Source organism: Dromiciops gliroides, chromosome 5 (assembly GCF_019393635.1).
Source record: "Dromiciops gliroides isolate mDroGli1 chromosome 5, mDroGli1.pri, whole genome shotgun sequence".
NCBI classification, from domain to species: domain Eukaryota; kingdom Metazoa; phylum Chordata; class Mammalia; order Microbiotheria; family Microbiotheriidae; genus Dromiciops; species Dromiciops gliroides.
In genome coordinates, this window is record NC_057865.1 from 51729884 (window position 1) to 51755834 (window position 25951).

General features: G+C 42.1%; 1 protein-coding gene across 1 annotated transcript in view; it reads left to right on the top strand.

Moving 5' to 3' along the window:
* The first annotated feature begins 11668 nt into the window (after positions 1–11668).
* STEAP4 (STEAP4 metalloreductase) overlaps positions 11669–25951 on the top strand; it is a 32748-nt gene continuing 18465 nt past the window's right edge. Inside the window, exon 1 of the mRNA XM_043968833.1 lies at positions 11669–11812. The gene's annotated coding sequence lies outside the window, so the exon portion shown is untranslated. The remainder of the gene's footprint in view (positions 11813–25951) is intronic.

Below are 25951 nucleotides of genomic sequence, written 5' to 3' on the forward strand. Positions count from 1 at the left end.
CTCAGGACTTTCTGACTTCAGGCCCCACACTCTATCCACTGAGTCATCTCTCTTGGCTCTCTTCCAATTTGCCATCAATGGGAGGAATTTCCATGCCAGGAGTTCATCCTCACACTGATGAAAACAAAGGGGCAGGAGAGGAGAGAGAGAGGGAAGGAGGGCGGGGAGGGACAAGCAGACAGTTAATAATAGTTAAAATTATACAGTGCTTTAAAGTTTGTAAAGCAGGGGCAGCTAGGTGGCACAGTGGATAAAATACCAGCCCTGGATTCAGGAGGACCTAAGTTCAAATCTGGCCTCAGACACTTGACACTTACTAGCTGTGTGACCCTGGGCAAGTCACTTAACCCCAGTTGCCTCAATTAAAAAAAAAATCATATAAAGTTTGTAAAGCAATTTACTTATCTCATTTAAGCCTCAAAGCGACCCCAGAAGACAAGAAGTACAGGATTTTTATCCCCATTTTTACCAATCAACAAATCAAGACAGAATGAAGCCCAGTGACTTTGACTATGATCAAATACCATGTCAGGGGTGAGATATGAACCTAGAACTTCCTGACTCCATGGCAGGAACTCTTTCCAATAAAATCCATTGCTTCTTATACATTTCTTACACGGGATTCTTTATAAGGAAAATTTCCTAGATGACCATTTGTTAGGGATATTGTAGGAAGGATGCATTCCACAAATTAGGGCTGAACCCAATTACCTCCTGAAATCCCTTCTTATTATAGGATCTGAAATGACAAAATACATTCTGGGGAGAACTCTAATAGAAAGAGGGCTTTCTTTAAAGCCGAAAGTTTGGCAAAGGGCCTTACCTACATGATCTCACTTGAGCTTCACAAAAAGATGGCAGACAGAGATACACAAACCCCTTTGGACCTGCAATAGTGATTCTTCCTTTTAGAAAACACGGCCTCCTCATCTTAAAATGCCCAAGAACTCCTTGAACCCTGACCTTTGGAGGACTGGAGAGTTTTTGGTTTTTGGTTTTTTGGGTTTTTTTTTAAGGCAGTTGGGGTTAAGTGACTTGCCCAGGGTCACACAGCTAGTAAGTGTTAAGTGTCTGAGGCCGGATTTGAACTCAGGTCCTCCTGACTCCAGGGCCCGTGCTCTATCCACTGTGCCACCTAGCTGCCCCCTTAGCTTTTCTTAATGAGAAGCAGTGTCCTAGAGAAGAAAGAATGGTAAACTTAGCGTCAGGAGACCAGAGTCTGAATCTCAGACACTTGCCAGCTATGTGATCATTCTCTGAAACAATAATCAACCAGTCAACAAGCATTAAGGCCCTACTATGTGTCGGGCACTGTGCTAGGCTCAGGGGTTACCAGGACAAAAGTGAAACACTCCATGACCTGAAGGAACTTAATATTTACACAGCCTATCTCAAAGGGTGGTTATGAGGAGAGCGCTTTGCAAATATCAAAGTACTAAATAAACATGAATTAAGAGTTAGGCTCATGATTAGGAATACTGCTTTTTGCGCCCTGTTAGCGCACTGGCATCCTGAGGGGCTACTGAGATTTGCCTGTGTGACTTTATACTATATGGTCATAGACTCCTATGTTTTATAAACCCCTGTGACTAGTTTTTATAGATTCTTTGTTGTCTGACTTTATACCTTCAGATATTAGTGCTTTTCTCCTCACTCCCCTGCTCGTATTATCTAACACTAGCCAGCTATATGGGCCTCAGTTTCCTCATCTGTAAAATGAAAGAATTGGACAGGCTGTCTTCCAATTCTAAATCTATTATTCAATGGTCATGTGTATGTGTGATATTCCACCCTCCCCCACCTGCCCTATTCCAGCCAGATGTAAGATACTCGAATGTGGGGATTATGAATTCTCCTTTTAACCTAATTATAGACTCATAGATTAGAATAAAAAAGGGCCTTCCAAGCTATGCAATCTAATACCCTCCTTGTACAGACAGAAAACTGAGGCCCAGGGAGGTTAACTAACTTTCTCTAGAGGACACAGGGGGTAAGCAACTTGGGCAGAACCATAACTGCATCTCCATTTTTCATTTGTTCTTTGTATCCCCAGTGCCTATGGGAGTGCCTTGTGCTTGGATCGCTAGGTGTAATGTGTTATGACTGTGAGTATTCTTGGTCCTAGAGGCTTTTCCACATTCGTTCTTTCAATTCTGCTCCATCTTTTTTGTATGTTGGGAAACCACACTGTGTATCAGCATAATTGACAATATCAAAGGGGGCAGCTAGGTGGCGCAGTGGATAAAGCGTCAGCCCTGGATTCAAGAGGACCTGAGTTCAAATCCGACCTGAGACACTTGACACTTGACACTTACTAGCTGTGTGACCCTGGGCAAGTCACTTAACCTCAATTGCCTCACTAAAAAAAAAAAAAATACTAGAAAGCATATGAATAAATAGAGCTTTCCTTAAAATGATAAGTAGTATTTAACTAAAACCATCAGCAAGCATTAACTGTAATGGGGATAAGCTAAAAGCCTTCCCAATAAGTTCAGGGGCGGAAGCAAGAATGCCCATTATCACCACTATTATTCAATATTGTACCAGAAATGCTAGCTATAGCAATGAGAGAAGAAAAATAAATTGAAGGAATTACAATAGGTAATGAAGAAAGAAAACACTTGGAGAATACTAGACAACCTAAAAAAAATTTCTTGAAATAATTAACAACTTTAGCAAAGTTGCAGGATATAAAATGAACCCACAGAAATTATCAGCATTTGTATATGTTATCAACAAAGTGAAGCAGCAAGAGATAGAAAGAGAAATTCCATTTAAAATAACCTTAGACAATATAAAATAGTTGGGAGTCTAACTGCCCAGACAAAACCCAGGAATTACATGAACACAATTATAAAACACTTTTCACACTAATAAAGTCAGATCTGAACAATTGGAAAAGTATTAATTCCTCATGAGTAGGCTGAGCCAATATAATAAAAACTGACAATTCTACCTAACTTAATTTGCTTATTCAGTGCCATACCAATCAAACTACCAAAAATTATCTTATAGAGCTAGAAAAATAATAAGAAAATTCATCTGGAGGAACAAAAGGCCAAGGGGATTTATATCAAGGGAATTAAGGGAAAAAAAATGTGAAGGAAGGTAACCTAGCCATACCAGATCTCAAACTTTATTATAAAGTGGTTATCCTCAAAACAATCTAGTACTGGCTAAGAGAAATAGCAGCTGGGGCAGCTAGGTGGCAGTGGATAAAACACCTGCCCTGGATTCAGGAGGACCCAAGTTCAAATCCAGCCTCAGACATTTGACACTTACTAGCTGTGTGACCCTGGGCAAGTAACTTAACCCTCATTGCCCTGCAAAACAAAAACAAAAATAAACAAGCAAACAAACAAACAAAAATCAAAAAACAAAAAAAGAAATGGTGAGCAGGATGCTTTCAGAAAACACAAAAAGACATATATGAACTGGTGCAAAGTGAAGTGAGCAGAACCAGGAAAATGTTGTACATAGTAACAGCAATCTTATACAATGATCAACTGTGAATGAATTAGCTATTCAGCAATACAAAGATCTAAGACAATTCTAAAGGACTTATGATGAAAAATATTTTCCACTTCCAGAGAAAGAACTTATGGAGCCTGGATGCAGATCGAAGCATACTATCTTCAGTTTATTTTGAGAGGGGTGGTGGGTTGATCTATGTTTTCTTTCACCACATGACTCATATGGAAATGTTTTGCATGGCTGCACATGTAAAACCTATATCAAATTGCTTGCTATCTTGGAGACAGAGAAAGGTGGGAGGGAAGGAGAGAATTTGGAACACAAAATTCTTAAAAATGAATGTTAAAAACTTTTTTTACATGTAATTGGGAAAAATAAAATATTTTTAAATAACAAAAGAAACTACATGATAAAACTCATTAGAACTCTATCTAAACATAAGGAACTATGCCCTGAGCAAAAGCTATAAGGATTCTTACATAAGAAAAGAACAAAGGGGTTCCTTGACTTGGTGAAATTTATCTTGGCTGCTTTTTGCTCCCTTTCCTAATCCAGCTATGAATGGCTCCTGGACCTCCATTCTACTTAAACCGTTCTCTTCACCTTTAATAATAAGCTCTTTTTTGTTGATTTTGGGGGGGGGGCGGAGATGGGGGTGGGGGTGGGCGGGGGAGCAATGAGGGTTAAGTGACTTGCCCAGGGTCACACAGGCTAGTATCAAGTGTCTGAGGTCAGATTTGAACTCAGGTCCTCCTGAATCCAGAGCCGGTGCTTTATCCACTGAGGCAACTAGCTGCCCCAACAATAAGCTCTTATCTGCTAAATTCAATGATCTTCTCTCTGTTCTCTCTGTCTTTGACTTCTCTTCAGTTCTGGACAGTGCTGACCGCTCCTATTTCCAAATGCCTCCCATGAGACCCTAGCTGAAGCATCCAGGTGTCCTGAGGGTAAGGTAGGCGGTAACAATGTGCCAGGTGGGTCCAATCACTGCCACTACCCCCACCCCTATCTCCACCCAGATCCCCATGAGACAGTCCAGCATCGTGGGCGCAAGAGTTCTGGAAATAGCAGTATATCCTCTCCACCCCCAGACCTCCAACCCTGCTTCCAGGCCAGCCCCCACAGTCATCAGAGCGGGGTAACAACCTTCTCGGCGATGAAGCCCTCACCTCCTCAGCAGCCACAGGCTGTGAGAACCAAGAAAGTTCTCACCCCCCGAATCCACAGTATCTCCAAAAGGTCCAAAATCAGAAATGAATACTGTTTATCAATGGACATTAGGGAAGATGCTTGATCACTTGTTTTGCCCCTGAACTCTAAGGACCGTGGGATTCATATCTTCCTTGTAGCTGAAAACTGCTTCATATGTTGTCTCCTCTCATTAGAATGTGAACTCCTTGGGGGCAGCTAGGTGGCACAGAGGATAAAGCACCAGCCCTGGATTCAGGAGGACCCAAGTTCAAATCCAGCTTCAGACACTTGACACTTACTAGCTGTGTGACCCTGGGCAAGTCACTTAATTCTCATTGCCCCACCAAAAAAAAAAAAAAAAAAGAATGTGAGCTCCTTGAGAGCAGGGACTGTCTTACTTTTCTGCACCTATATCCCCAATACTTGGCACAGTGCTTTGCAGTTATAGGATAAGTGTTTACTAAACACGTTTTTCCCCTTTCATGCTTCATCCATCCTTCCTAAGGGTCTCAGGACATTCCTCTCTCCTGGTTCTCTTTGCACCTATCTCACTGGGCATTATTCTGAGAAGGGGGGTTATAGGTTTCATCAGGCTATCAAAAGGTTAAGAAGCACCAGAGGCTTTGTCTTTAGATAGTTGTATTAGATCCAATGGGTGTGATAGAGATAAATCCCAAATCTATACATACAACCCTAACTTCTCCCTCCATTTTCACTTTCTTATCCACAACTACCTTTAAAAAATCTCTCCCAGTGATGTGGGCTAGAATTTAGGGTCAAATTAATTGTGAGTCGTCCCAAAAGAATTACAAGACTCAGTGACTCAGTTTCCCAAGTTTTATTGGGTGTCCACAGGGAGAGAACCAGAATATTGGAAAGGTATCTCTCAAATAAGGAAAGGAAAGACAGTTATATTTATAGTATGGATAAATTGATTATCAGTCTCATTATAACAATCTCCACCTTGGGGAGGTACAGGGAAGGGCCTGTCCTACTCATTATAATATTCTCCACCTTGGGGTGTTTCAGGGGAGGGCTTATCCTAATTTGGAATTCCTGGGGTCCTAAGCCAACCCCCCACCCCAGACAGGTACCTTTTTCAGTGGAGGAGTGTTTTGGGGGTTTACATGTCATAAAGTGAATCTGCGGACAAATTCAACCTTTTCTGTGCATGTTTCTATCTGATTCCCATGGCTAGTTTCAAAATATAATCATTTTTCATTAGAATTTCTATAGGTTGTCTTTTTCCTTTATTGTAATTTTGACCTGACCTGTTCTGGTCCTTTATGGATGTTGATCACTATGGGTACGAGAACCTAACATAAGTTATCCATGAACTGGGATCTGACTCCCTTTTAGAGCTAACATCTGAATTAGAGCTTGGGTCTTAGGTTTTTCTATTAACCCCTTTTTGCCTCCGACATCACCAGGAGGTCCTACTGGCATCTAAAACTCAATTTATTTTTTTTCCAGCTCCTGACTTACAAGATGACCAAGAGGAGGAACAGCTAGCGAGCCAAGAAGGGCCCCTCCAAAGCCCACGTAAAGAGCTATCTGCCCATCAAAACTGAACTCAGCTTCTTCCTCCTTCAAATCTATCCCTTTCTCTAATTTCCCTATTTCTTTGAGGGCTCCATCCTCCTCTTAATCACACAGTTTCCTAACTTAACAATTACTCTTTAATCCTTCCCAAAATTCAGTTGCTAAAGCTTGTCAATTCTACCTCCAAAACACCTCTAAATTCTGTCTCCTCCTCTTGACTCACCCCACCACCCTAATTCAAGACCCCACCACCTCCTACAGGGACCATTACAATAGCCTACTAATTCTTCCCCTGCCGCCAATCCATTGACACAGCTGCCAAAGAGAAACTCCTGAAGTCTGAGTATGATCGTACCTCTCTGTCTCTCTGCCTCTGTCTCTGGCTGGCTGGCTGGCTGGCTGGCTCTCTTTTCCTATCCAAGTTCAAGGATACCCCCAGAAATCTATCCACTCACCTCTTGGGAATGGGGTGGAGGCATCCTGTGGAGCCTAGGCTAAAAACCTCTGCTATAAAGTTACTAAGAAGGACTTTCACCTGAATACATTTAGGTTTTTGTCCCCCCAAATAAGCACCATATTAAGCTCGCCAATGAGTCTTAAACCATTTCAAGAAATGTTGGATTTCTACATTATTCATTTCTACAAATGGAGTTGTCTCTGTTCACCTCTCCCTCCCACTAAAGACCATCAGCAGAGACTTGATACGTTTGCTTTATGCACCAGCTCTTCCATTTAGCCTTGTCTTGAATTTCCAGTGAGAATGTGGAAGCACTCGGGGACAATTCCTATTTTTAAAATCACCACCACCACCACTTTGTGGGTAATGGCCACCAAGATCGGACAGGCTCCATCGTTTCCAATGTCTGGAGTGTTTCCCTTGCAAGCTTCTTTTGGGTACAGGTAGGAGGCATAATGCTGTTTGGGTTTGTTTCCTAAGCTGTGCTGGCAATGATCCCAGGAATTGCTTAATTCCAGAAACTGAATGGAGAAAGTCCCTCCACACAGACTTCTTCACATGATCACATTCAGGTCTGATGGGGTGGGGGGGGGGGGGAGAAATGCTTTTATCTTTAGCCTATTTCTGGGCAGAGCAAGCAAGGAAAGTACAGAAAGTGGAGCAAAATCAGAATCGGCAAAAATGAAATTCAAATTCCCAATTTTCTTTTTGAGTTAGTATTTGATAACCCAGAAGCTTCAGCTGAAGAAACTTAGGGTACAGTGGAAAGAGTTGGCCCTGGAGTCAGACCACTTGTCTCCAAATATTTCCACCTGCAAAGCTTACTTTCTGTGAGTACTCCAGCAAGTCGCTGCACCTAACTAAGTCTCAGTTTCCCCCATGGTCCATCTCTAAATCTATGAACCTCAATGTCACAGGGAGAATGAAAAAAAAATGGGGTTCTGAACTACTGTAATGGCATTCTAACTGGTCTCCTGACACCAAGGACAGATCTACACTAAACTCCTTAATGACATTCTCTACAGGGTCACTGAAAACACAAGGTTATTGCCCTTGATTTAAGGTAAGTATGGGAGAGAGAACTCGACTTTCCCCTGTGCTTCGGAGGACTGGATGCTGGTCCAAACCAGATAAATTCTTCAACCACAAATAAGGGAAATGCCTTCAGAGTATACTGAGAACTACAACATTTACTGAGAACTGATTCCCCACCCAGTCCCCTCTTTCCCAGGCAGGTGAATTGCCTGGGGTTGACTCTTGATGGACTTATGGACCTTCCCCCAAGCAACTTATCCCCTCCCCATTCCCCACCTTACTCCCTGGACTTTATGTTATTATGTAAAAAGGGTCCACCCGCATTAAGGAGTTTCTATTCCGAGTCTGTAGCGCCTATACTTAACTTAGGAGCTGTTCTATTATTTCTTTTGTCAAAGGTTCCTTTACATTAATTAGCTATATGTCACTCTGGAGCAATCTTTTTGTTCTGTTACCCCATTAAAACCCTGTCCTCTGTTCCCATCTTTGGGTATTCCTAGCTTCCGAGCTTTGCGATACCACGAGCTATAGTTCCTCTGCCCCGATTAAAGACCTTATTTCTCCTATATTGATTGTTTCCTTAATTTCCAGGTTAACAATACTAAGAACAATGTTCAATTTTTCCCACTCCTTCCAAGTCCAATAATTTAATTTTCTCTTTCTGTGCCTCAAGTACAGTGCTCACATCTTGGGAAATAAGTGATCCTACTATAAATGATGCTTTAGTTTCCTCCTCTGAAATATACATACATATACATGTATATGTGTGTATAGGTATACGTGTGTTTTATATTTTATATAATATTGTATGTAGCATATGTTATGGGCCTGGAGTATCTCAGAAGTTTTCTGGGGAAAATCAAGGAATTGATTGAATATCCTTGCAAAGCTAAACCAAAGGACGGACACACCTAAAGAGATAAGTGGCACCTGATCTGGATTGAGTTAGCTCCAGGACCACCACCCTTTATTCTAGTCTCTGCACCCCTAGAGGAGATAAGATTAGGTGTGGCTGCTGCATTTGTGGCGTGAGGGGAACCGAGACGGCTAGAGAAATCGGAACTGCCTCTCACCCAACTTCCCCCAGCCACCACCAGTGGGGCACGGGCCTCCCCCAATAAGGGAACTTTCCACAGTCAGATGATGACTCCATCTGACTACCATCTGTCCTCTATAAAAGTATTAGCCTATCTCCTGCTAGAGGAGATAGGTATCTCAGTGAGCCATGACTCTGCGCTATGCCTTTTGTCCATGAGAAATCTAAGGACTTCTCTCTTGGTTTCCTTTCCCTAGCACCTAAATAAAAGATCATTTTATTGTAATTGGATTTGTGTGCAAAAGGGTGTAATTCTTTAAAGAGGAATTCCTAAGAACCCCTACCCAAAATTTCTCTGAGATACTCCTTTTAATTTTGTTTTTTAATTCTGAACTCAACAAAACACCCAATAAAACGAGTGAAAAAAATAACTGTCAAAAGAAGACACAAAACTGCAAGTTTCTGTTATTTAGAGCTTGTTTTTCCTTTTAAGGATATAACTCATTCACTTTCTATCCCAAAGTGATATGACACTTCCCTTTGAAAGCTGTCTTACTTCTCTCTTTCCTCCAGTTCTCTTCAGTGACCCTCTTTCTTTTCTTTTTGGCCTCTCTATGGAGTTTCCCTCTCCGCCTTTCACCTTCTCTCTCACTGTGCCCCCAACTGGAAAAAAAAGAGAAAATCGAAGGTCTTGTAACAAATATACATATTTAAATCCTACCTTAGCCACCTCTGAAAAAGGATGTCCTATTCCGCACCCTTGACTTGCATGTGAATTGGATTTAAGTGAGGCAGAGCTGCACAAAGTCATCAGCCTCACTCTCTTCCAGAGGCATCCAAGTAGCAAGACAAAAGTCAAGATGTTTGGCAATGGCCCGGTATACAATGGATGACCCTGGCATCTTCCATGTCTGACCAAGCTCTAAGGGTCCCAAAGCCCCTGCTCCAGCCATTCATGGTCACTGGAACAAATTATTCTTATCCACCCATTCCACCAGGGAACGTCTTCACCTGCTTGGGATAGACACCCACCTAACTCACCTACAAGTCTGGGGCCTCTTGGTTACCTTCATTCCGCTTTAGCCCATCTGCCAAGATGGTTTACTGCCCAGATAGGCTGTGGCTGCTCAGCATGCTGCAGCTTCTTGGAGTCACAGGTGAGAGTTGGGTGAGAGGTGGTTGTGGTTGTTGATGTTGGTCCTCCATTCTGGAAGAGGATCGTGACACTGGATTTAAGTGAGGGAAGGCTGTGCAAAGTCACCAGTCTCACTTTCTCCTCCAGAGCCCTCTGGGTCCAGTGGCAAAACATACATCAGGTCGAGTGGAGATAGCCCCAGATACAGTGATTAAAGTCAGGACTTTTGTGTGTGTGTGTGTGTGTGTGTGTGTGTGTGTGTGTGTGTGTGTGTGTGTGTGTTTTAAAAGAAGAGGAGGTGTGCAAGAGATGTGGAAGGATTGGATCTTAGATTGGACCACAGCTCTTTACTGATTGGATTGTGAAGGGTGGGAATGAGACAGTGAAGAACCAGGGAAGACCCCAAGTTCGTAGACTTGGATGCCCAGAAGGATGGTAGTGTCCTCTTCAGAATAGGCAAGTTTAGAATGTGATGGGCTTTGGGATGGGGGTGGGGGGGTATGAGAAGTTTAAGTCTGAGATGACTAAGAGACATCCAGGTAGAAATTTCCAGCAGGCCATTGTGATGCCAGACTGGAGTTAAGAGAGATAATAATGACCTTTGGCTATTTGACAGTCATCTATGACGAGATAAGGGAATCAGTGAGTTTTTTGAGATTACTTAAGAGTATAGGGTAAGGGGGGCAACTAGGTGGCACGGTGGATAAAGCATTGACCCTGAATTCAGGAGGACCTGAGTTCAAATCCAGCCTCAGACACTTGACACTTACTAGCTGTGTGACCCTGGGCAAGTCACTTAACCCTCATTGCCCCCACAAAAAGAAAAAAAAATGTTGAAAGAGTATAGGGTAAAGAGATGAGGGCCCAGGACAGAGCTCTGGGAAATCTAAGTCTGGAAGGAAAACCCAGAGAAAGGAGTGGCCCAAAAACCCAAAGGAGGAGAGCATCTTCCAGAAGAGGGGAGGATTTAAGATGTCAATACTACCAAACTTCTCCAGATGGCCCTAAGCCTTTGGAAAATGAGTGCAGGAAAGAGGTACGGGGTTAAGTGAAGCCACCACCAGTGGGGGATGGTCCTCCCCCAATAAAGGAACTTTCCACAGTCAGATGATCACTCCATCTGACCACCATCTGTCCTCTATAAAAGTATTTGCCTGTCTCCTGCTCGAGGAGATAGGTACCTCAGAGAAATTTTGGGTAAGGGTTCTTAGGAATTCCTCTTTAAAGAATTACACCCTTTTGCACACAAATCCAATTAAAATAAAATAATCTTTTATTTAGGCGCTAGGGAAAGGAAACCAAGAGAGAAGTCCTTAGATTTCTCATAGGCAAAAGGCGTGGCACACCGTCCTGGCTCACTGGAGACTCGTGCCTTCCCTTTGTGATTCCTCCCATTTAAACAGTAAACCATTAAGTTCTTCTAAATACATTGTTGACTGAAAATCACGGTGCACCCAGAGGGCTGGGACCTCTTTTTGTTTTAGGTTTTTTGGAGAAGGGGTGGGAATCTCCAGTACTTAGCACGGGAGTGGCAGCCTAGAACATACAGATCCCTAAAGGGTCGGGGGAAAATCTCGATGTCAACCCCCAAGTCCAGTTGCCAGCAGCAGCACTCAGCAGTACATATAGTCCTGGTTTAGGCAGGTCCAGATGCCTGGGATTTCCCATTGAAAGTCTTTCAGGAAATTCTTTCCTCATCACTTCTACCCCTTGGGGCAATTGCGAAAGTTACGCAGGCCCTCCCTCCTCTCCTTCAGAAGCAGGAGGGCCTGGAGACCGTGCACTGAGCAGCAGACGCTCCTGACCCCTCCCCTCCAGCTGCAAACAGCAGTAAACAGCAGCAAACAGCAGCAAACAGCAGCAAACAGCAGCAGCCGCAGCAGCCGCAGCAGCCGCAGCAGCCGCAACAAAGTTACAAACTTGGAAGCCGGACTCTTCCCAGGTAAGAAAACTAACGTAGCGGACTGCGTTTGGGCGGCCGCCTCCCCTGCGCCCCTCACCTTTATACTCACTCCCACCCCAGTCCTGCCTCCCCTTCCTCATTTTCCTGCTCTTCCCGAGTCCCCCAAACCCCCGTTTCCATGCACTTCGAGGAAAGAGTTTGCAAAGTTGCTGAGCAGTGAATCTGCACGACTCTCCTTGAGACCGTGCACTGCGGGAACATCATATGGTCGGTTCACACAGCGCGCACTGGCTCCCCACTCCCTGGGTGGAGATGGATTGAGCAGGGAAGGTTTGGTTTTCCAGGTGTGGCACATTATCAGAGAACGGCAAGTATCTTTTAAGTCTGACTTGATCCATGAGAGAGTTGGAGTACTGAGGGGACGAACTTGCCGTGTCACCTTGGACAAATTCCTTCTCTGGACCTCAGTTTACTCATCTATAAAATGGGGAGGAGGGGGTGAGTGGGACTTGATGGCCGCTGAGTTTGTCTTCCACATCTAGTTCTTTGATCCCATCCCGGAGGGATGCAATGATTCCCTATAAGGGGAGTGAAGTTCAGGAAACTGCAGTCTTAGAACCCAGGACATGACCTAGCTGTAACTTCAACCAAGAACGGAACATTTTGACTAAGTTCTGGTGCCGCCAGTGGAGAGTTTATCTTTGATCTTAATTTAAATTGATTTGTTTCTCGGTCTGATTGACTTTCCCCAGAGAAATGTGGTAGATTATTAGTATGATAAGTAAGCAGAAGTAGTTTTATTTTTCTATTAATCCAGGGTCAGAAATGACATTGACATTAGAAATAGAATTTTCCCTGGGTTGCAAATTAGGAGCTGTCTTCTGAGAAAAGCATATGACTCAAATCCGTTTGCAGGTAAAAATATACTGTATATATACTTAATACACTCCCATGGATGAGTAATTACTTTCTTATGATAATAGTTTCCATTTTTATAAGGGATTTATATATTATATATATGGCTGTGGGAAGAAGGGGACCCATTCCCCCAAGAGCATCTTAGAGGTGTACTGAATTTATCATTCACAGAATACTTTCAAACCATCCTTCAGCTTTGATATGTGAGAGTTTCCAAGCCCCCCTAAATGGCAGTGATATAAATGTCACTCACATGAAAGAACATTTTTTTCCTGTTACAGTCGTTGTAATTTTATAAAATGGCACATTTATTTGAAGCTGTAACTTTTTTGAGATATGGCCTTTTGCAAGCTCCCAAGTTTTCCTGAAAGCAGTGATTTAGAAGTATGGGAAGCCAGTCCCCAAGAGGGAAGTGCACCTGCCCAGTAAGCATGCCCACCCTAGGAAACAGGACAAAGGGCTTCTTGGTACTTTTTAGGCTGTGTAACAAATGGCAAGCACAAAGAGGTAATGGGGCATAGCACCTTCCCAGGTTACTGACTTTTACAGTTTTCTTAAGGGTCACAGTCAGCAATTTAGGAGGTAGTCACCAAATGTTCCCTCACAGCTACATGTGTTCAATGCCTGACACTCAACTTCTAGAATTAGATACCCAACTTCAAATGAAATAGATTCATCTCAATAATCACTGAGATCCTGTGATGTCCAAGGCATGTGAGAGGCAGCTCCACCTTGTGGATAGGGAGAGAGCTAGCCTCAGGGGCCAGAAAACCTGTTTTCTCTTACAACCTTTGCCATATATGGGTCTACAAGCTCTGTCTGGGCATTCAGGGTCTTGGTGCCCCAGGCAAGTTTATTAAGACTATTCTAAACTGAAGAGCAGGTGCCAAACTGTTTTGAAAGAAGGAGTTTCCTTATTTACCAATGAAATCACTGGTTTGGTCTTAGAAAAAAGAAAAAGAAAGACACTAGAGACACAAAGATATAAAAAAGGAGATTCAAAGAAAGCTTGGTGTGTATGGGGGGGGGGGTGCAGCGCGTCTTGTGTTGGAGATGGTACTGACTCTAGAACTGCTCTTCCCACTCCAAGGCCTCTATTTTGTTCCTTCCTGAAAATAGCTAGAAGGCTGTTAGCGGTTTTTTAGTTCTTAGGGTTGAAAAGAGACCTCAAGAGGTCACAGCCTGACTGGTGTCAGCAAATCCTTTAAAAAAAAATCTGGGGCAGCTAGGTGGCGCAGTGGATAAAGCACTGGCTCTGGATTCAAGAGTAACTGAGTTCAAATCTGGCCTCAGACACTTGACACTTACTAGCTGCGTGACCTTGGGCAAGTCACTTAACCCCAATTGCCTCACACAAAAAAAGAAATACGATGGGCTTAAAAAAAAATCTGCTGACTAAATAAATCTATAAATCCCTGTAAAAACATGGCAGTTTTTCATCATTTACAATATCATATTTTCCTCGTTTCATTTCAATCTTAACCAGTTGCTGTTTAAGGCCATTTCCCTTAGGAAGTATCCTAAGCTACTGACTCCATCATGCAGTTTGTTCTCCCTCCCTCTTTAAGTGTTGTCTTCACCCCCTTAGAAAATAAGTTTCCACCTCAACCACTCAACAAGTGTTTATCAATGCCTACTATGTTCTAGGTGCTGTGCTAAGCACAGGGAATACAGGCACAAAGAATGAAACACAACCAGCTTACATCGGGGGTGACCTCAACAAGTACATATAAGGGAGGAGAGGAGAGAGGAAGGAATAAGCATTTATATAGCACCTACTGTCTTCCAGGCACTGTGCTAGGCACTTTTTACAAATATTATGTCATTTCTTTTAAAAAATATACGGCATAAATTTAAAAGTTAATAAATACATACATATATATGTGGATGTGTGTGTGTGTGTGTGTGTGTGTGTGTATTAGATTACTTCAAGTCCGAGAGGAAGGTCACTGAGGAACAGCTCAGAAAATGGTGTCTGAGTTGCACTGTAATATCTTCGTCATCAAATCTATACAATAACCTCTATCTTATTGAAGACTTCCTTGGGAACCACTCTGCTTTTCTGCCCTGGATTATACTGTTCAGAGTGAGGTCAACTGCTAAACAATTACCGATGTGTACTATTTTATCCTACCTCAGAGGCTGAGAATGTGTCTGGATAATGAAGCTGTGAACTCACAGCCAGTTTAAATCATTTGGGCTTGATTTAATTTAGCAGACATTTGTTAAGTTCTGATAATGTGCCAGGCATACAAAGGTACAGGGGATACAAGACAAAAATGAAACCATTCCTGCCCTTTAGTAGGCTACATTCTTTTTGGGGGGGGTGAGAGGGGTGGGGGGAAGGGGTGGAATCTATATGCACAAAGCAATACAAAATAATTTCAAGACAACACTGTGAAGGACAGTCAACAAAGGTTACATGTAGGAGGTAGCACCTGAATTGTGCTGGGCTTTGAAAGAAGCTAGGGATTCTATGAGGACTTTAGGTTATTATGTAAAAAGATTCATATTAGGGCAGATCTGTCACACTGTTGTCTCAACTCTGAATGTTGAGTCAATGAAAAACGCCAGTTTTTTAAAAAATGCAACAGGCATTTATTAAGCATTCACTATGCGCTAGCACCTACGTAAAGACCAAAAGGAATTACTTGTGCCCCCAACAAACAAACATTCTACTGGGTCTTTTCACATGAAATGCTGCTAAACCATATCTGCCCCATCCTGTGTTTATATATTTGGATTTTTAACGGAATTTGAGAGTAAGGAGGGAACCTCAGTTGGCCCTTTAGTTCGACCCATACGTGAAAGGAATCCCTAGCACGATGTGCCTGAAGACCTGAAAACCTTTAAGGGGAGGGAACCCAGCACTTCTGTTTGTATGTAGCCCATTCATTCCACTTCTGGGCAGCTCGGGTTGTTAGGATGCTCTTCTTGATGTCAAGCCCAAGTTGGCTTCCTTCCAACTTCCCCCCTTCCTCATGGTTCTTCTCTAAGGACCCAAAGAGAACAAAGCTAGTCCCTCTTCCACATGACGTGCTATGATGTCCCTTCCCAATAACTAGGCTACACAAGTGCACTTCCTTCAACTGATCCTCACACAACATGGACTCATGGCTATTCACCATGCTGGCTGGCCTCTTCCAGACATTTTCCAGTCTATTAATGTCTTTCTGAAGCCATGGCACCCAGGACGTAGCATAGTAGTGCCAAAGAGGTCTGAAGAAGGCAGAGTTTGGTGGGACTGTTATCTCCCTCTTCCTAGAAGCTCCATCCCCAAGATCACATGAACTATCATCTAAAACCCCCACAGGTCCATTGCTTTCCATCTAAGCTTCCCCTTCTATTATATCCCTGTTGATTTCTATAAGACTATACAATTTATGAGTTGGGATACGATTTGGTAGCCATTGTTCCTACAATGAGAAAATCAGAGGTCACTCACTGACAGATGAAAGTTGTTGACAGACTAAATCTGGTAGGGCCTGAAACCATTTTGTACCAGGCAGGAAAACTATCCAGAGAAATGAACAATTCTGTGAAAGCCTTTTGAAAGAAGATGACCAGTAAAGACACAGTAAAGGGCAACAGAGAGATGACCTGTGTGTATGGATTGACTAGGCCTATGTGTTCTATATAACGGCACAACTCAGCAACTGCATTCTGGGATATTTATACAAGCCAGGTGGAAAAAGGAACACTGTGGTTGCTTTGTACTTTATAAAATGGTGTCTGCAGGCAATGCTACCATGCAAACAAGTGGAAAGAAACCAGTCCTTATTTGTTTGCAAGCCTGTGAGTTGGAATAAATGAAAGTTTAAAAAAAAACCAACTTCCTCAAGGCAATGACACTGCTTGGGTTTTAAATCATATTGACATAATGTGATGTGAAAAGTTGTCAGAGGCCTGAAGGTCAGAGCCCTGTAACTGCTATTTATTTCACTTAAAGACTCATTTTATCCTGTTTTTCTATCCACAGAGGGTGAGTTTATAGAATGACTGATTAAACTTAATGAAGGGGCCAAAAGGCACTTGAGTTATCAGATAGCACTCACATAGGCAGGTACAATGGTCTCCCCTTGATATTCTCTTGTGTTTGTGGTTTGCAAATGCCCTTGTTTCCCACCAGGGGCAGTTGGTGACAGTGGAAAAAGCACTGGACATAGTGGAAGAAGCATTGTGGAAGATCTGAGTTCAAATGTGACCTCACACACTTACTAGCTGTGTGACCCTAAACAAGTCACTTAATCTGTTTGCTGCAGTTTCCTCAACTGAAAAATGGGGATAATAATAATAATACCTACCTCCCAGGGTTGTTGTGAGAATCAATGAGATGATAACATCTCCGAAGTACCTGGTAGTAGATACGATATAAATAACTTATTCTCTTAATCTCTTTTCCACACTAGGAGTTGGGAGAGAGCAGCAAAGTCTGGGTGTGGGGATGGAGAGGAGGAGTTAATTGTAAGGGTTGTAAAGAGTTTAGTGGTAAAGAAAACAAGCATTTATTAAGTACCTACTAGATGCTGGGCACTGTGCTGAAGTGCTGGAGAAAGTATTCTGCTCTGTTCCCCTCCAGTTCTTCAAAAGCTATCTAATCTCTGGGCCACTTTTAACGTGAAGTTTGTCGGGGTCACCAATTCTGCAGTAGGAGCCAGCCTTAGGAAAACACATCTCAGAGCTGTCCTCCCAAAGTAAAGCCAAATAGTAGCATGTAAGCTTCACAAGGGTAGGGCCTCTCTCAACTTTCTATTTTCATATCAAGCACAGTGCCTGAGACTTAATAAATACTAGGAACTGAGTAGCTGATTGAACCTGAAGGGGTGTAAGAGCTGTGGCCTGCTGAGTCTCACCAAGAAGAGAGACTCAACTACTTTCTGGAGCTTTCTTGGTTCCACGGATGCTTACCTATGGCTGGAACAGCCCCCAGCTGCCAACCAAAGCACCCTTTAGCTCATACCTTCCATGTTTTTAGAATGTCTACAGGCAGAGACCTGCAAAGGGACACGGAGGACTAATACACATGCCTTAAAGAAGACGAGAACTGAGGGAACGCCTTTGTCAGCTCCTGCCCACACTACCCAGCTTCCAATTAAGTATGTGGAGCTAAATTTACAAAACATATTTGCCCAATGAGTGGTTCACATAGCAGCCCTCTCCCTCAGGGTGAAGTGTAAGGGCATGGCCTCACTGCATGGAGTGATGGCCCAGTTTCCTCAACAGGAAGAGGGGAGAATCAACTCCAATCTCTATCTGAATCAATACTAGCAAATTAACTAACATTAAAATATGTCTATCCATTTTAAATTAATTTTATTTTCAATGACTGTTTTACAGTTTAGACTATGAGGATTCTTGAATATTAGCTGAAAAGCTGGATCCAAACTGAATTCTTTTTTTTTAGGTAACTGGGGTTAAGTGACTTGCCCAGGGTCACACAGCTAGTAAGTGTTGTAATGATTGGAATGACGCCACCTACTGGAGACTTACTATATGAAAGCTCCTCCATGAAGGAAGGTCTTTTCTTTGGTGTCAGGAAGTGACATTGGCTGGTGGGAGGAGGAAGGGGGAGCTGGGCACTCTGACTTGCTCTCTTTTCTGGGACGCTGGTGAAAAAAGGAAGCTAGAAACGTGCTCTCCTTTTAATAGATAGATGAATGTAGGCCTTTCTCTCTTTACCAAATTCTTATTCTCCTTAATATATGCTTAAAAGCCTAACTCTTGCTAAAGCTTATAATTTATTGGCGACCAACCACTCATTAGATATTTTAGACAGACTAGCTTGAATTTTAGCCTTAACAGTGTTAAGCGTCCTGAGGCCAGATTTGAACTCAGGTCCTCCTGAATCCAGGGCCGGAATCCACTGCGCCACCTAGCTGCCCCCAAACTGAAATTCTTAATCAAATAATGCCAATAAAGGCACCATACTATAATTCCGAAGACCTCAGGTTGCTTCCTGCCTTTGCCACCTGCTACCTCTGTGATCTTTAGCAAATCTGAGCTCGTTTCCTCCATCTTCAAATTAAAGGACTGGACTAGACAATCTTTTCTGAATCCTATGATCCCTTACTTAATACCTGACTAATAGTTTCTGGGGAGAAAAAACAGCTGGAAAATGTACAATAAACACTCATGAGGCCATTAAGGATTTTGCCAATTTGCCAGTGACGGTACTGTCCATATCCCTAAAGGACAAGACTGAGTTACCACCAGGAAGGTTTGCTCTTTTAACCTGTTTAGTGATGGACTGAGGGCAAACTGCATAGGTTCACCTTATCCATTTACTCAGCGATGCCCCCTATGCTTGTGAGATGTTTGGTTGGGAGCAGGAATGGGGTCCATGATTAATGGATTATTCCCCCTTCAATGCAAAGATAATTAAGGCATAGAGAGAATCCATGACCATCCCCCTCATTAACATTATGCTCTAGCTGACTGAACTAACCAACCTAGACTGTAAATAAATGAAACTATATGATAAAAGCTTGGTCAGTGAATCACAAGACAGTCTTAATTTATCTCAGCAAATGTAGCTAAGATCTAAATAACTGTGGCAACATGCATTCACAAGATCTGAAGGGAAACTAGGAATATTATATTTCAAGGGATACACCACAAATAAGTTGTGAATCACCTAAAGTGTGAATAATGGGGCCTACAAGAAACCTATATTGCTTAAATCCTTAAAGTGAAGGGGAATGAATGGTATTAACTGGAAAATCTCCAATTGCATTGTTGTTGTTGATCAGTCATTTTTCAGTTGTGTCCAACTCTCCATGACTCCATTTGGGTTTTTTTTTTTGGCAAGGATAATGGAGCAGTTTGCCATTTCCTTCACCAGTTCATTTTACAGATGAGGAAACTAAGGCAAACAGAGTTAGGTTACTTGGTTACTTTTCTTTTCTTTTTCTTTTTCTTTTTTTTTTTTTTAAATGAGGCATTTGGGGTTAAGTGACTTGCCCAGGGTCACACAGCTAGTGTTAAGTGTCTGAGGCCGGATTTGAACTCAGGTACTCCTGACTCCAGGGCCGGTGCTCTATCCACTGCGCCACCTAGCTGCCCTGGTTACTTTTCCAAGGTCACACAGATAGTGAGTATCTGAGATTGGATTTGAACTCAGGAAGATGAGTCTTTCTAATTCCAGGCCCCAGCACTGTATCCACGGTACCACCTAGCTGCCCACTGGGTACCATCCACAGTTCAATTACCACTTCATTTGGAAGTCTTCCCTCTTGGGGGCAGCTAGGTGGTGCAGTGGATAGAAAAACCGGCCCTTTGATTCGGGAGGACCTGAGTTCAAATCCGGCCTCAGACACTTGACCCTTACTGACTGTGTGATCCTGGGCAAGTCATTTAACCCTCATTGCCCCACAAAAAAAATAAAAAATTTTAAAAAGGAAGTCTTCCCCCCAAGCCTTTCTGGTATCTAGCTCTGTCCATATGACTTCAGTAAATTGTCCCTATGGCCTTTCTTTTCTTTCTTTTTTGTTCAGTAAGCTTAACAATAAATCACCAATTAGGTTGCCACATGGCAACCATTTAGTTATCAGAATGGCCATTGTGACTTAGTAGTTGCTTTAGCCATTAGGCTCTCACCAGTTTTGTTGAGTTGATTTCCTGTCTTATGGCCATCGGTAACCTGGTAGTTCTTTTTTCTGTATAAAACAAAAAGTCAGGAGACTGGAGACCAGGATCAATATGATATTTTGCTACTGATTTGTTCTAAATTATTTAAACTAAATGGAATGAGAGGCAGCGCATGAATTCCTGGGTAAACACAAGTCTGAAAAGAGAAGGCGGTATATGACCTTGGGCAAGATTTTAATCTCTCTTTGCCCTAACTTCCCCATCTCCCTGTGCACCTGTATAATTCCTTCTGTAAAGTACATGTGTTCCTAGGAAACTGCATAATCAGAATTATTTTCTCCCATTGGCTTATATTATCATTGCAGAAATATTTTAACCTCATTTCTTCTTGATCTTCAAAAGGAATAAATGATCTGTAAACAGTACCCAAAGCAATTAGGGAAGCTTTTTATTTAAGAAACCCTCTGTAAGTCTCTCTCCCTCTAAAGTAAACTATTTTTATAATATAGTCAGACTCTAATTTAGCTGATATATAAGTCAAATTTCTTTCTATGTTGGATTTCTTCAAGTCAGGCATCATGCCACATCTGATCTCAGAAATAATTGGAAAATTATGCATTAACTTCACTGATCTAGGGTTGCCTTTGCCTATTAAGATTTTTGAACAAAAGGAAACAAGGACATAGTGCTATCTGAATACTTTTTTAATTGTGCACATGGCAGTGTTTGTGACCACCCTGCTTCTTTTTTTTAAGCCCAACTAAAATCCCACCTTCTATGGGAAGCCTTTTCCCAACCCTTCTTAACTCGGGGACCGTCCTCTATTTATTATGTCCTTATTTATTACTGTCTAGAGCTGCTTGGTATATATTTATTGGCATGTGGTGTCTCCGCCCGCCCCCCCCCCCCCCTGCCTTTCCCCCCTGCCTGAAGTCAGACTGTCTTTGGCCTCTTTTTGTGCCCCTATCCCTTAGCACCAATACCTGGTGCATAGTAGGCACTTAATAAATGTTTGTTGATTTGGGGTAAAAGTCCATCTGGCCCCAAACAAAAGAACTAACAGCATATTCATTAACTGGTGGGATGCCTTAATTTTCTCATTTGTAAACTGTTCTCACTGGGGTTGTCTGAAGTCAGGTCTCAAACCACCCTTACATTCATTTGTGCATATCAATAGAGGTCTTGTGCTTGAAACTTTCCAAATTTTGCATTTCCTAGGAGAGCCAGAAATTCACTGAATACCAGAGTAAGTCCTTAATGAATTGCAAAGATCCATATGTTCAAGTTTAAAAACAATGAGTTTCTTTTTTCCTGCTTTTCCCACTGTCACTTAAATGGGTTGTCCATAAAGGCAAGTGCCTGGAATTCTAAGAGGACTGACATCAATGCAGAACTTTCATCTGCCCTCCTTTCTCATGATAAAAGAAAAACATGGGATTGATGGCATGTACAAATTACAATGGGCTGTGAAGGCATCGAGGACTTTACAATGTAGATTCAAAAGGAATTTTTTGTTGTTCAGTTGTTTCAGTCATGTCCAACTATTCATGACCCCATTTGGGTTTGGGGTTTGTTGTTTTTTTGGTTTTTGGTTTTTGGAAAAGATATTGGAGTGGTTTGCCATTCATTTCCTTCTCTAGCTCCTTTTATAGATGAGAAAACTGAGCAAACAGTTAAGTGATTGGGTCAGGGTCACACAGCTAGGAAGTCTCTGAGGCTGGATCTGAATTCAGAGCCTCATGCCCTCTCTGTTGCTGCCACCTAGCTGCCCCTAGAAGGAATAATAAAACATAAGGATAAAGAATCGCTTTTTACAAATACCAGATTGAAGTGAACAATTCTGTCCCATTTTAGAGTTTGAAGTTTGAAGGTTTTACTTGTATCCTTGCTTCCTAGAGAGAGGTTAGTTAAGTCATAGAATTTTTGTATTTTGTTTTGGGAAGGAATCTGAGATAATCAAGTAATGGTAGGAGCAACCATTGCATAGTTGAGGGCTGAATTCTGAAGGAGAGAAGGAGGCAGTATCACCTTAAGAGAGATGGAGAGACAAGCACAGTGGTGTGATTGGGTGGATAAAATATTGGCTCTGGAGCCAGAAGATCTGGGTTTGAATCCTCCCTCTCCCATTTACTACTTATGCCTGAGACAAGTCATTAATTTCTCCTCAGTCTTAGAGAATCTCAGAGTTGTAGGGAGTTAAGACCAATCGAGTTGAAATCATACCTGAATAAGAATTCCCACTACAACACATCCAACAGTGGCTCATCCAGCTTTTGCTTGAAGAAATACAGGAGAGGAAAACCACTACCTCTTGGAGAAGCCCTAATTCCTTCAACTAGTACTTGTATGTCATGACCTTCAGGCTGTTCACCATACTGGATGCAGAAGGAAGGGAGGAAGGAAGGGAGGGAGGGAGGACAGGAGGACGGGAAGGAGGGAAGGAGGGAGGGAGGGAAAGAAGGAAAGAGAAGTCTAAAATGTCTTTGCCTTTTTTATTTTTAGCTACCATGACAGTGACTCATTGAGCTTTGATTGGAGAGCCCACTAACACCCTTAGAAAGTTTTCAGACAAACCATTGCTGAACCATTACTTCGCCATTTTGTATTTGAAGTGAATTTTTAAAACCCAAGTTTAGGACTTTATCTTTCTCCCTACTAGACTTCATCTTATGAGATTCAACCCAATATTCTAGGTTGTCTATCTATTTGAGTTATTCATGGCTCAGCCTTCCGGTGAGTTAACCCCTTCCTTCTAGCTTTGTGTCACCTGCAAAGTTGATGAATTTGCCAACTATAGCTTGATACAGTTTGAAAGGAATCATGTATAATTTCTAAAATGACACATGAAACTGATTTTTTCAATGTTATATGGCACAGTGCCAAGCAAAGATCCTTGGTGCATCCCACCAGAGACCTCCTTCCAAATCAGACCATAAATGCCTGCCTACTCTTTAGGTCCAGCCATTCATCCAGTGCCAAATCCACTGAACTACACTAGCCAACATCTCTCCATCCTTTCCAGAGGAATCATATGAAAGACTGTCAGATGACTTGTTCGTATCGAGGTAAATTATTTCCATAGAATTCCTCATATCTACCTATAAATAATCCTATCAGAAGGAGAAGTAAATTTAGTCTTGGTAAGACAAGGTTGGTCTGGAAGAAATTAAATTGGTGCTTGGTGGTCACTGCATTCTTTTTTGGGTGTTCACTAACCATCCTTTAATAAAGACATTCTAGAACTTGCATTTGTTTTAATCTGATTTGACCTTGATTTCATCTGAGCAGGAATCAAAATCAAGTTCTTTGGTCTGTAATTTTCAGGTTCAACTGCCTTCCGTTTCATTTCTTTATTTTGGAAAATCAAGACTATGTGCTCCTAACCAATCTTTCATTTCTTTCTAAAATGACAATGGGGGCGGCTAAATGGTACAGTGGTTAGAGCAGCAGCCCTGGAGTCAGGAGGACCTGAGTTCAAATCCGGCCTCAGACACTTAATATTTACTAGCTGTGTGACCCTGGGCAAGTCACTTAACCCCAATTGCCTCACCAAAAAAAAAAAAAAAACCAAAACCTAAAATGACAATGACATCTGCTGGTTCTTTCAGTATCTGAGGAAATCATCTGGGTCCAACCTGAACTCATCAAGGCAACTAGGTGGAGTGATGGATAGAGAGCTGAGCCTGGAGTCAGGGAGACTTTGTGACTTTGGATAAATTACTTAACCCCTACTTGCCTCAGTTTCCTCAACTGTAAAATGGGGATTTTAATAGCACTTATATCCCAGTGTTTTATGAGGATCAAATGAGAAGTGCTAATATCAGGCTACCATTATTGCCTTATCTCTTTCCTTATCTTGGATGTCAACTCAGCCATTTTTTTTTTTGGTGGGGGCAGTGAGGGTTAAGTGACTTGCCCAGGGGTCACACAGCTTGTTAATGTCAAGTGTCTGAGGCTGGATATGAACTCAGGTACTCCTGACTCAAGAGCCAGTACTTTATCCACTGAGCCACCTAGCTGCCCCTCTCTTTTTTTTTTCTTTTCTTTTTTTTAGTGAGACAATTGGGGTTAAGTGACTTGCCCAGGGTCACACAGCTAGTAAGTGTTAAGTGTCTGAGGCCAGATTTGAACTCAGGTACTCCAGACTCCAGGGCCAGTGCTCTATCCACAACTCAGCCATTTTTGTTCAGAGTTTTCTAGTCAAAAGACCATTTTCTTTGGCGGAGAAAACAGAAGTAAAAGAAGATGTCAGCAGCTACCATACCTCCAGTATTGGTTATTGGTCCATCTGCCATAAGCAGTAGTCTTTCTTTCTTTTCCTTTATATAGCTTAAACGTAACAGTTTTGTTGTCCTGAGCTTTTCTGTCTATAAAATGAGGGCTGAACTAAATTAAATTATTTTTCAAATCCCCTGAAACTCTAAATCCTATCTAGAGCATTACATAAGGGTTCCTACAAAGGGGGACAAGGGCTTTTGTGGTGATGCTGCTGATAGAAGGATTATGGCAGCTTCAAGATAATTTGCCTCGCTCTGTGCAAGTTTCTTAGATACACAGTAGAAACTGAAAGGGCAAATAAGAAAATGTGTATATGCCCAGCCTCAGAAAGAGCTGGCAGGAAACATTGTACCTGGTGTATAAAAAAAGATGAAAGATAATATTTAGGAATTCACTTGCACTAACCAGTTAAGATTAGAGCCTGGGGAACTTGCATACTTGGAGGATGAGCCAGAAAATCCTACAACTTTTGGACTATGGGGCTATTTAAAGTCAAAGCTGAAAATATGTTAACTAGACAAAGGCATCTTCTCTCCAAAAAAATCACATTTCCCTGAGGCAATCCTGGCCAGGAACAGGAACAGGGTAGACCCTTAGTAGATGACAGCTAAGAAGCCCAGGAGTACAGGAAAGGGCAGAACTGCAGCAGGTGACTACTATGGCATCTGGTCCCAGCAGGGATTTGACAAACTCCCCAGCTTCCATGGAAACAAAAGCTGGGTGGAGCCAAGAAGCAACTGAGTCCTTGGACCACACCCTAGAACAATCAAAAACCTTTGCTACAGAGGCTTGAAGCGAAGAAATTAGGAGAGAAAACTCCCAGTGGAGGAGGATGTGGATAATTTGTCATTCTCTATATGGTTGCAAGAAGGCTGATACAATGCAAACACAAGTTTAATGAAATGAGAAACAGAAAGCTTGCCTATTGTGAATACAATAACTTGCATAACATCAAATCAAGGGAGAACAATGGTGTTGGTTATGGGGGAAAAAGGCTTATTAAAAATGCTCCAGGGGCATCCAGAGCCACTTATTGATTCAGGTTTTAATTAAACAAGCTGCCTGAAAGCACTGTAACATTTATATTACCTATACTGATTATTGCAAAGCCTTTGACTCAGTTCTGAACTCATGGCTTGTTCACATACAACAAATGGATAAAATGGACTCAAGTATTTTGACACAGCTGGAGTTCACATGAAAAACTGTTCTATTAAACATGCCACCAACACAGTGTTGAAAACTGATAAAATGTGTGTGTTTGTGTGTGAGAGACAGACAGACTGACAGACAAAGTTAAGCACATTATGGTTCTGCTCAACCTTAAAGAAGGTTTTGAGCCAAAATAGCTGATATACATGGATGACATAAGCTATATGGATCCACTTAAAGATA